The following is a 9855-nucleotide window of genomic DNA, read 5'->3' on the forward strand; positions in this document are numbered from 1 at the left end:
AACTTTTAACATGGGCAGGTGAGCGCTTGTCTTACATGTTGAAAGTAAATAATTTGAACATGAGTAAAACCTGATGCATGCTAACTTCAGGACTTTGAATATTATGATCCCCTTAACTTCTTCTCCATATAGTTTTCAATAGAGCGCGCTTTTAAATAAATACTTATTGTTTGCGCACTAACCCAACACTGTGTAAGACCTACAGCGTTATAGCGTCATATACCATACCTTTTAACCCTTATAAAATATATATATGGGTGTAACACTTTATTTTAATGTACTTATGTTGTATTTGGTGCACATTTTTTTAAAAAACCCTAACAGTTTGCGCTAGGGGGGCGATTGACTAATGTGCTGGTGGACATGATCCGCTGTAGCAGATCATGTCCGCCGCACATCAATAAATGCTGACAACATACGCTGTCAGCATTTATCATTGCACAAGCATTTATAGTGAAATGCTTGTGCAATGCCACCCCCTGCACATTCGCAGCCGCTAGCAGGGGGTGTCAATCATCCTGATCGTATCCGATTGGGCTGATTGCTGTCTGCCACCTCAGAGGTGGCAGATGAGTTAAGGAGCAGCGGTCATAAGACCATTGCTTCTTAACTCCTGTTTCCAGCGAGCCCAAAGGCTCGCGCGGAAACAGATGCATACGGGTGTTGATAAATCAACCCCTAGAGCTTCACAAACTTGACAAATTCAGTGCATTTGCATGCATAGGTGTCTGCTCCCCACCCTGATTCCTGACTATAATAGTCCAGACTGGACTGGAGTCCAGATGATTCAAAAAGAGAAGTGACCTTTTATTATGATGTGTTTTATTAAAGTGAAAGCAATATTGTTAAACAGAGTTGTCTTATCGGATGATAAAAAAAAACCTGCCAGCATAGAGATAGAAGAAATTCAGAAAAAAATATTGACAATGATTCCCTTGAATATATTTTAGTTTCTATTTCAGAATGAGGATTATGGCCCTTTGTTACATAATAAATATTTAGTTTGCAGCTTTTCAAAAGGTAAATAGTAAAATTCAGTTTCATTATATATTATCTTATATAATATATTTTAATATATGTTGAAATAATTCCTAAAGGTGCTAAAAGTGACATAGCTAGTATAAAAAGATGAGTCAAAGAAATTATTACTTCCACGGTATGACTTCAATGTAAGTATAATCAATGCAAAGTATCTTCAAGTCAATAAATATGTAAAATTAAGGAATAGTGAATTTTTAGATACCAAAATTAAAATTATGTAGGGGAAACATAAAGGGCAAGATTAAGGGACATATTTATCAATGTGCGAGCGGACATAATATGAAGTAGCGTATCATGTCCGCCACACATCAATAAATGCCGACAACATATGCTGTCTGCATTTATCATTACTTCAGCAGTTCTTGTGAACTGCTGGTGCAATGCCGCCCCCTGCAAATTGGCCGCTAGCAGGGGGTGTCAATCAACCCGATCATATTCGATCGGGTTGATTTCTGTCCGCCGCCTCAGACCAGGCGGACAAGTTATGGAGCAGACGGACAAGTTATGGAGCAACGGAGCTTGATATATATGCCCCTAAGAGTGGAGAACAATTTTGCACTCCTGCGAGCGTGTTATCTGCACTCAATTTTTTACTATTGTGCACCCAGTTGTGCACTTATTACAGGTTGGAAGTAACAATTTTGCTCTCTCGTAGTCGCATCCTTGTGCAGAAAAAAAGGCTATGCGAATTTGAGAGCATAGGATCGTATTCCTCCTAGGCTTTAATGGAGCCTTATTTTGAACAAGAACAAAAAAATAACAGCTGTCATGTGTGTTTTCATATTTTTGCACTCTTTTAACTTTGCAATGCAATATTTTTATGCAATAGTTTCTATCAGACAGTGACAATATGAATGTAACTGTACTGTTACATATGTTTTTGATGTGTATCGGGCAACTATTTAGTCGCGTGTAACAGTTAACCAGAGCTCTGAAGTCACATTAATCCAAAAAACCTAAATCGTGATTGCACTCTTGCATTCGCATTTACTTTCAATTTGCAAAATTAATGGTCTTATCTGTATGCCCAAAAGGGAGCAAACTTGCACATTAATTCATACGCAAAAAATAGTGTGCCACTTGTAATCTGGCAGAAAATTTGCAGCTAATTTGTAAAGCAAATCTATTCTAAAGACTTTTTATGCAGACTTGCAACAAATGTGCTGCAAACTTTTGAAGCTTGGCAAGTCTTGCAAGAGTTTAGCAATTCCTTTGCAATTTTAACAGAAAAAAAAACACAAGCTATACACAATTGTGGCAAACTTGCAGCAAATTTACAAAGCAAGTCTATTCTGAAGACTTTCTACGCAGACTTGCAACAAATGTGCTGCAAACTTTTGAAGCTTGGCAAGTCTAGCAAGAGTTTAGCAATTCCTTTGCAATTTTAACAGAAAACCCCCCACATGCTATACACAATTGTGGCAAACATTCAGCAAATTTACAACGCAAGTCTATTCTGAAGACTTTCTACACAGACTTGCAACAAATGTGCAGCAAACTTTTGAAGCTTGGCAAGTCTAGCAAGAGTTTAGCAATATATTTGCAATTTTTACAGAAAAAAAAAACAAATGCTATACACAATTGTGGCATACTTGCTGCAAATTTACAAAGCAAGTCAATTCCAGAGACTTTCAATAAAGACTTGCAACAATTGTACAGCAAACTTTTGAAGCTTTGCAAGTCTAGCAAGAGTTTTACAATTCATTTTCAAACTTGCATCAAAAATACATGCTATCTGGGATGGACCCGCCTGGAAGAAGACCTTCTCCGCAGGACTTCTGAAACCTTGAGTACCTATTTGGGGTTTTAGTGTTAGGTTTTTTTTTACATTTTTTTTTAACTTAGGTTTTTTTGGACACTTGGAAATAGAGCTGAATGCAATTTTAAGGGCAGTGAAAAAGGCCATACAAATGCCCTTTTCAGGGCAATGGGTAGATTAGGTTTATTAATGTTAGGTATTTTTTATTTTGGGGGGTTTGGTGGGTGGGGGGTGGTTCTACTGTAAGGGGGGACTTTGTTTATTTTTAATGTAAAAGAGCTGTTTAACTTAGGGAAATGCCCTACAAAAAGTCCTTTTAAGGGTTATTGGTAGTTTAGCATTATATTAGGGGGTGTATTTATTTTGGGGGGACTTTTTTATTTTAATAGGGATTAGGTTTAATTTTTTTTATTTTGGATAATGTGTTTATTATTTTTTGAAATGTTAGCCTTTTTTATTTATGTAATTGGATTAATCTAATGTAAAAATGTTTGCATGTTTTATTGTAATTTAGTTAATTGTAATTAAGGGGTTAATTTAGGGGGGGTTAGGGGGCTTAGTCATTAAATTAGTTGTTTGCGTTGTGGGGGTTGGTGGTGTAGCGGTTAGTTAATTATTTTTTTTTAATACTTTGTACGGGCGGTTAGTTGTTTTTTTTATTCTTATTGCGGGTGCTTATGTTTTTTTTTCATACTTGTCATACTTTCATACTTTTTTTTTTGTAATGCTCCATTTGCCTTCGCTGCATCCTGGTTGAGTCTTAAAATGGCAGGGTGGTAAAAAAAAATCCAGCTTCGGTGGATTCTTTCACCACCCTGCCATATTCAGAATCCACCAGGATGCAGCTTATGCTGTATATATATATATAATTTTATATATATATATATATATATATATATATATATATATATATATATATATATATATATACATTTAAGAATAAATAGAACATTTTCTTCTATGTGAAGAACATTGGAATGTGAAATATTCATCTTGGGTTAGCGCACTTGCTTAAACTTGTTTTTTTCCAGCTTTTTTGCGTTTTAATGACCTCTATTGGAGAATACGTTAACACTATCACGATATTGTAACTCGGCTTATTTTGTGTATTTGGTTAGCTCACAAGCGATAACTTTTTACTTTTAACTTGTAATATGCTTGGTACCTGATGCGCACAAAAAAACAGTGTCAATGGCAGTTAGCAAGTGAGTGATAAATAGCTCTCCTATCTGGCTTTATAGCAGCAGTGTTTACATTTTTTTTGCAGCAGTTATACATTGTTGCCAACACTGTTACCACAGAGTACAAAATACACATGCACATTCTATCTGTCCTTTTAATAAACAGAATCATTTTTAATAACACATTGTGACACATGATCTTTGCAAAGACCTTTTTAAACATAATTTGTACTAAATATTAATTTAATAAAAAAAAAAAACAACAACACAAGCTTGAAGGAGATCAATGCAAAAGTAATAACTGCCAAAATACTGCTACCTAAGTATTTAAATATTATTTTATTTACTCTATTATGTTACTTTTAAATGTCAATTGCTCATAATTTAATTTCAATTTGTTTTATACTGGTCAGGAATTGTACTTCTACACACAGATATCCATTAAAATGATTAAGATGGAATGATTAAACTAGGGATAAGTAGTAATTTACAACTCTTACAATTTTTATTTTTTCATGTTTATAACAACAATTATGTATTGATACACAGTGCTTTATTTATCAATGGGCAGAAAAGGTTTTTCAATTTTAGGAATCAGTATGCCTGTGATAATCACTAGCGGGTGCTCATAAAACACTTACTCTTGTTCTCGCAAAACCTATCACGCAAGAGGAGGGGCTGTCAATCACCCCGGTCGGAATAGCTTGGGGTGATTTTAAAACACAAGCTCAAAGCAGCAGACCTGATTAAGGGTGGCGCATCATTGAGACACATACAGTATCTGAAACAAATAGAAATAGAAATATATAGGAGAGCCATAAGAAAGGTTGCTACTTAGGTAATATAGTTCTAAAAAAAAGTGCAGAAAACAACATAAGAGAGTAAATAATAAAGATAATATTAAAGAAAAGAAAGTACACTTTTTACAGGGATAAAAGTATCTTCATTATTGAATATAAACATTGTGGTAACTGATTTTCCATTTTAGAATAAATTAATATCAACATAAAGAGCTAGATTACGAATGGAGCAGTATAATTTGCGTGCAATGTCAGGGGGTTTTTTAAGCAGCAAAACGGGCATACTACAAGCTACAAGTAAATGTGTTTGCTTGAGTGCAATCACGATTTATGCGTCTCGCGTAAAGGATAGGGTAACAAATCCAAATCTCCAATATTTGTTAAGTAAATAATATTTTGAATGAACGCTGTTGAGTCTTGTATAAATGATAGCATCTGCTTCACCCATGGTTGTAGGTAATAATCAACAAACTGTGCCAATGGTTGTAATAGTGAGCCCCTAGCCAATACAATGGGTCTACCATGAGATGTTGTTGGATTTTTGTGTATCTTTGGAAGTGTGTACAGAATGGGTACAAAGGGAAAGTCCTTCTTAAGAAATACAAATTGTTCTGGTGTAATTACTTCATGTCCACCTCAACTTTATATAAAGATGTGGGGTCATTCATCAAAGGTTGATATGTTTTTTATCTGACAATTGGCACAAAATATCTTCCCTGTAATATTGGTTATCCATTAGTACAATTGCACTTACTTTGACCACAGGGTGACTCACTATTTATGTATCCACACTTAATTCAGACAATGCATTCCTCTCAGTACTTGAAATTTTTTTAAAGTGATATGTCCTTGTGCCCTCTTGTAGCTGTTGTGTCACCAGTGAAGATGGAGGAATTATGGATAAAGAACTCTTATCCCTAAAAGGTGTTGTCTCACCAGAGCCCTCCTTGAAGACTTTTTCAAGCATAAACTTCTCCCAAAGCGTTAGATATCAACTTAAGGTCCTAAGTCATCCATCCTATGAGTGGGTACAAATGAAAGACCTTTATTCAGGACACTGATTTCAAATTTTGAGAATTGTCTAGAGTTGATGTTAAATACTATATTCTCTCCCTCGTTGGAGAGGATGATGGCGGGCTAGGGCCCGTCCTCCTCGTGGGTGACCTTGGCCTTTGCCTAAAAAAGCCTTTGAAATTGGTAGGGCATGTGAAAAGGTAGAGAGGTTACTAATGTTTCTAGGGGGTCCACTCCAGTTGTTGTTACCTCTATAATCCCTGGAGCATGTGGGGACTCCTCTACTTTGGGGAATAAAAATGTTTTCTATCTGGGAAATTTGAGTTTTGTTATATGTTTCAGGGTCAGAGCTATCCCAGAAACTGGAATCTACTGTAGCCAGTGACTGTAGTTAATGGTATTTTCTATCCCGCCAGGATCTAAAACATCTACTTTCTTCAGGGGATAACAGCGACCTATAGACCCTTTTATATGTGTAATCCTGATTAACCACTTGTAATTTACTATTTTTAAAGGCAAATAAAACTTGTTTATATATTTTCTCCACCAAATTTTCAGTAATGTCAGAGCTAATTGTGTTTCAATGATCACATTACATTTTTTTAATTTCCAGCTTAACTTCATCCAAAGTCTCCCCACTCCTCTAATAACCAGTAGCTTAAGATCAAAAAATTAACGCATTTAGCCAGATGTGGTAACTAACTCATCCAGTTTTGCTTTTATTCTTAGCTGTGTACTTACAAGTGAGTGCTAGACTTCTTCTGTGTGTTATATTAATTTGTTTTGTAATTTTCCCTATGGGCTCTGCACCCAGACTTGTCTGGGGTTAACTTCCTGTGTCCCTTGGGACCATGCAGCTACCTGTGAGTGCTAGCACCCAATGCTGTGCAGGTTGCAGGGTTATAGGATGTATACCCGGTTCAGTTTGAAAGTGCAGTACCCTTCCGTGTTTATATATATATATATATATATATATATAGCCAGGATTTGGTCTAATGAAGATTAATACTTGCAGAGAAAAGACCTGCACTCACTGGACATCAAATACAGTGAAAACATTCTTTAATATGTGACGTTTTGGGGACTTATTCCCCTTCCTCAGTCTTAGGAAGGGGAGCAAGTCCCTGAATTGTTACATTTTAAATAATTTTTTCACTGTATTTGAAGTCCAGTGAGTGCGGATCTTTTCTCTACAAGTATATATACTTTATATTAGTTGTTTGCGTTGTGGGGGTTGGTGGTGTAGTAGTTAATATGTAAATTAGGTTTAATGTGTTGTGTGGGCTGGCAGTTTAGGGGTTAATAGATGTATTAGGTAGTTTGCGATGTTGGATTTTTTTTCTTAGTACTTCGTGCGGGCGGTTAGTTAATTATTTTTTTTAATACTTTGTACGGGCGGTTAGTTGTTTTTTTTATACTTATTGCGGGCGCTTATGTTTTTTTTTCATACTTGTCATACTTTCATACTTTTTTTTTTTGTAATGCTCCATTTGCCTTCGCTGCATCCTGGTTGAGTCTTAAAATGGCAGGGTGGTAAAAAAAAATCCAGCTTCGGTGGATTCTTTCACCACCCTGCCATATTCAGAATCCACCAGGATGCAGCTTATGCTGTATATATATATATATAATTTTATATATATATATATATATATATATATATATATATATATACATTTAAGAATAAATAGAAAATTTTCTTCTATGTGAAGAACATTGGAATGTGAAATATTCATCTTGGGTTAGCGCACTTGCTTAAACTTGTTTTTTTCCAGCTTTTTTGCGTTTTAATGACCTCTATTGGAGAATACGTTAACACTATCACGATATTGTAACTCGGCTTATTTTGTGTATTTGGTTAGCTCACAAGCGATAACTTTTTACTTTTAACTTGTAATATGCTTGGTACCTGATGCGCACAAAAAAACAGTGTCAATGGCAGTTAGCAAGTGAGTGATAAATAGCTCTCCTATCTGGCTTTATAGCAGCAGTGTTTACATTTTTTTTGCAGCAGTTATACATTGTTGCCAACACTGTTACCACAGAGTACAAAATACACATGCACATTCTATCTGTCCTTTTAATAAACAGAATCATTTTTAATAACACATTGTGACACATGATCTTTGCAAAGACCTTTTTAAACATAATTTGTACTAAATATTAATTTAATAAAAAAAAAAAACAACAACACAAGCTTGAAGGAGATCAATGCAAAAGTAATAACTGCCAAAATACTGCTACCTAAGTATTTAAATATTATTTTATTTACTCTATTATGTTACTTTTAAATGTCAATTGCTCATAATTTAATTTCAATTTGTTTTATACTGGTCAGGAATTGTACTTCTACACACAGATATCCATTAAAATGATTAAGATGGAATGATTAAACTAGGGATAAGTAGTAATTTACAACTCTTACAATTTTTATTTTTTCATGTTTATAACAACAATTATGTATTGATACACAGTGCTTTATTTATCAATGGGCAGAAAAGGTTTTTCAATTTTAGGAATCAGTATGCCTGTGATAATCACTAGCGGGTGCTCATAAAACACTTACTCTTGTTCTCGCAAAACCTATCACGCAAGAGGAGGGGCTGTCAATCACCCCGGTCGGAATAGCTTGGGGTGATTTTAAAACACAAGCTCAAAGCAGCAGACCTGATTAAGGGTGGCGCATCATTGAGACACATACAGTATCTGAAACAAATAGAAATAGAAATATATAGGAGAGCCATAAGAAAGGTTGCTACTTAGGTAATATAGTTCTAAAAAAAAGTGCAGAAAACAACATAAGAGAGTAAATAATAAAGATAATATTAAAGAAAAGAAAGTACACTTTTTACAGGGATAAAAGTATCTTCATTATTGAATATAAACATTGTGGTAACTGATTTTCCATTTTAGAATAAATTAATATCAACATAAAGAGCTAGATTACGAATGGAGCAGTATAATTTGCGTGCAATGTCAGGGGGTTTTTTAAGCAGCAAAACGGGCATACTACAAGCTACAAGTAAATGTGTTTGCTTGAGTGCAATCACGATTTATGCGTCTCGCGTAAAGGGTAGGGTAACAAATCCAAATCTCCAATATTTGTTAAGTAAATAATATTTTGAATGAACGCTGTTGAGTCTTGTATAAATGATAGCATCTGCTTCACCCATGGTTGTAGGTAATAATCAACAAACTGTGCCAATGGTTGTAATAGTGAGCCCCTAGCCAATACAATGGGTCTACCATGAGATGCTGTTGGATTTTTGTGTATCTTTGGAAGTGTGTACAGAATGGGTACAAAGGGAAAGTCCTTCTTAAGAAATACAAATTGTTCTGGTGTAATTACTTCATGTCCACCTCAACTTTATATAAAGATGTGGGGTCATTCATCAAAGGTTGATATGTTTTTTATCTGACAATTGGCACAAAATATCTTCCCTGTAATATTGGTTATCCATTAGTACAATTGCACTTACTTTGACCACAGGGTGACTCACTATTTATGTATCCACACTTAATTCAGACAATGCATTCCTCTCAGTACTTGAAATTTTTTTAAAGTGATATGTCCTTGTGCCCTCTTGTAGCTGTTGTGTCACCAGTGAAGATGGAGGAATTATGGATAAAGAACTCTTATCCCTAAAAGGTGTTGTCTCACCAGAGCCCTCCTTGAAGACTTTTTCAAGCATAAACTTCTCCCAAAGCGTTAGATATCAACTTAAGGTCCTAAGTCATCCATCCTATGAGTGGGTACAAATGAAAGACCTTTATTCAGGACACTGATTTCAAATTTTGAGAATTGTCTAGAGTTGATGTTAAATACTATATTCTCTCCCTCGTTGGAGAGGATGATGGCGGGCTAGGGCCCGTCCTCCTCGTGGGTGACCTTGGCCTTTGCCTAAAAAAGCCTTTGAAATTGGTAGGGCATGTGAAAAGGTAGAGAGGTTACTAATGTTTCTAGGGGGTCCACTCCAGTTGTTGTTACCTCTATAATCCCTGGAGCATGTGGGGACTCCTCTACTTTGGGGAATAAAAATGTTTTCTATCTGGGAAATTTGAG

The sequence above is a fragment of the Bombina bombina genome, chromosome 1 (genome assembly GCF_027579735.1).
Source record: "Bombina bombina isolate aBomBom1 chromosome 1, aBomBom1.pri, whole genome shotgun sequence".
Classification (NCBI taxonomy): domain Eukaryota; kingdom Metazoa; phylum Chordata; class Amphibia; order Anura; family Bombinatoridae; genus Bombina; species Bombina bombina.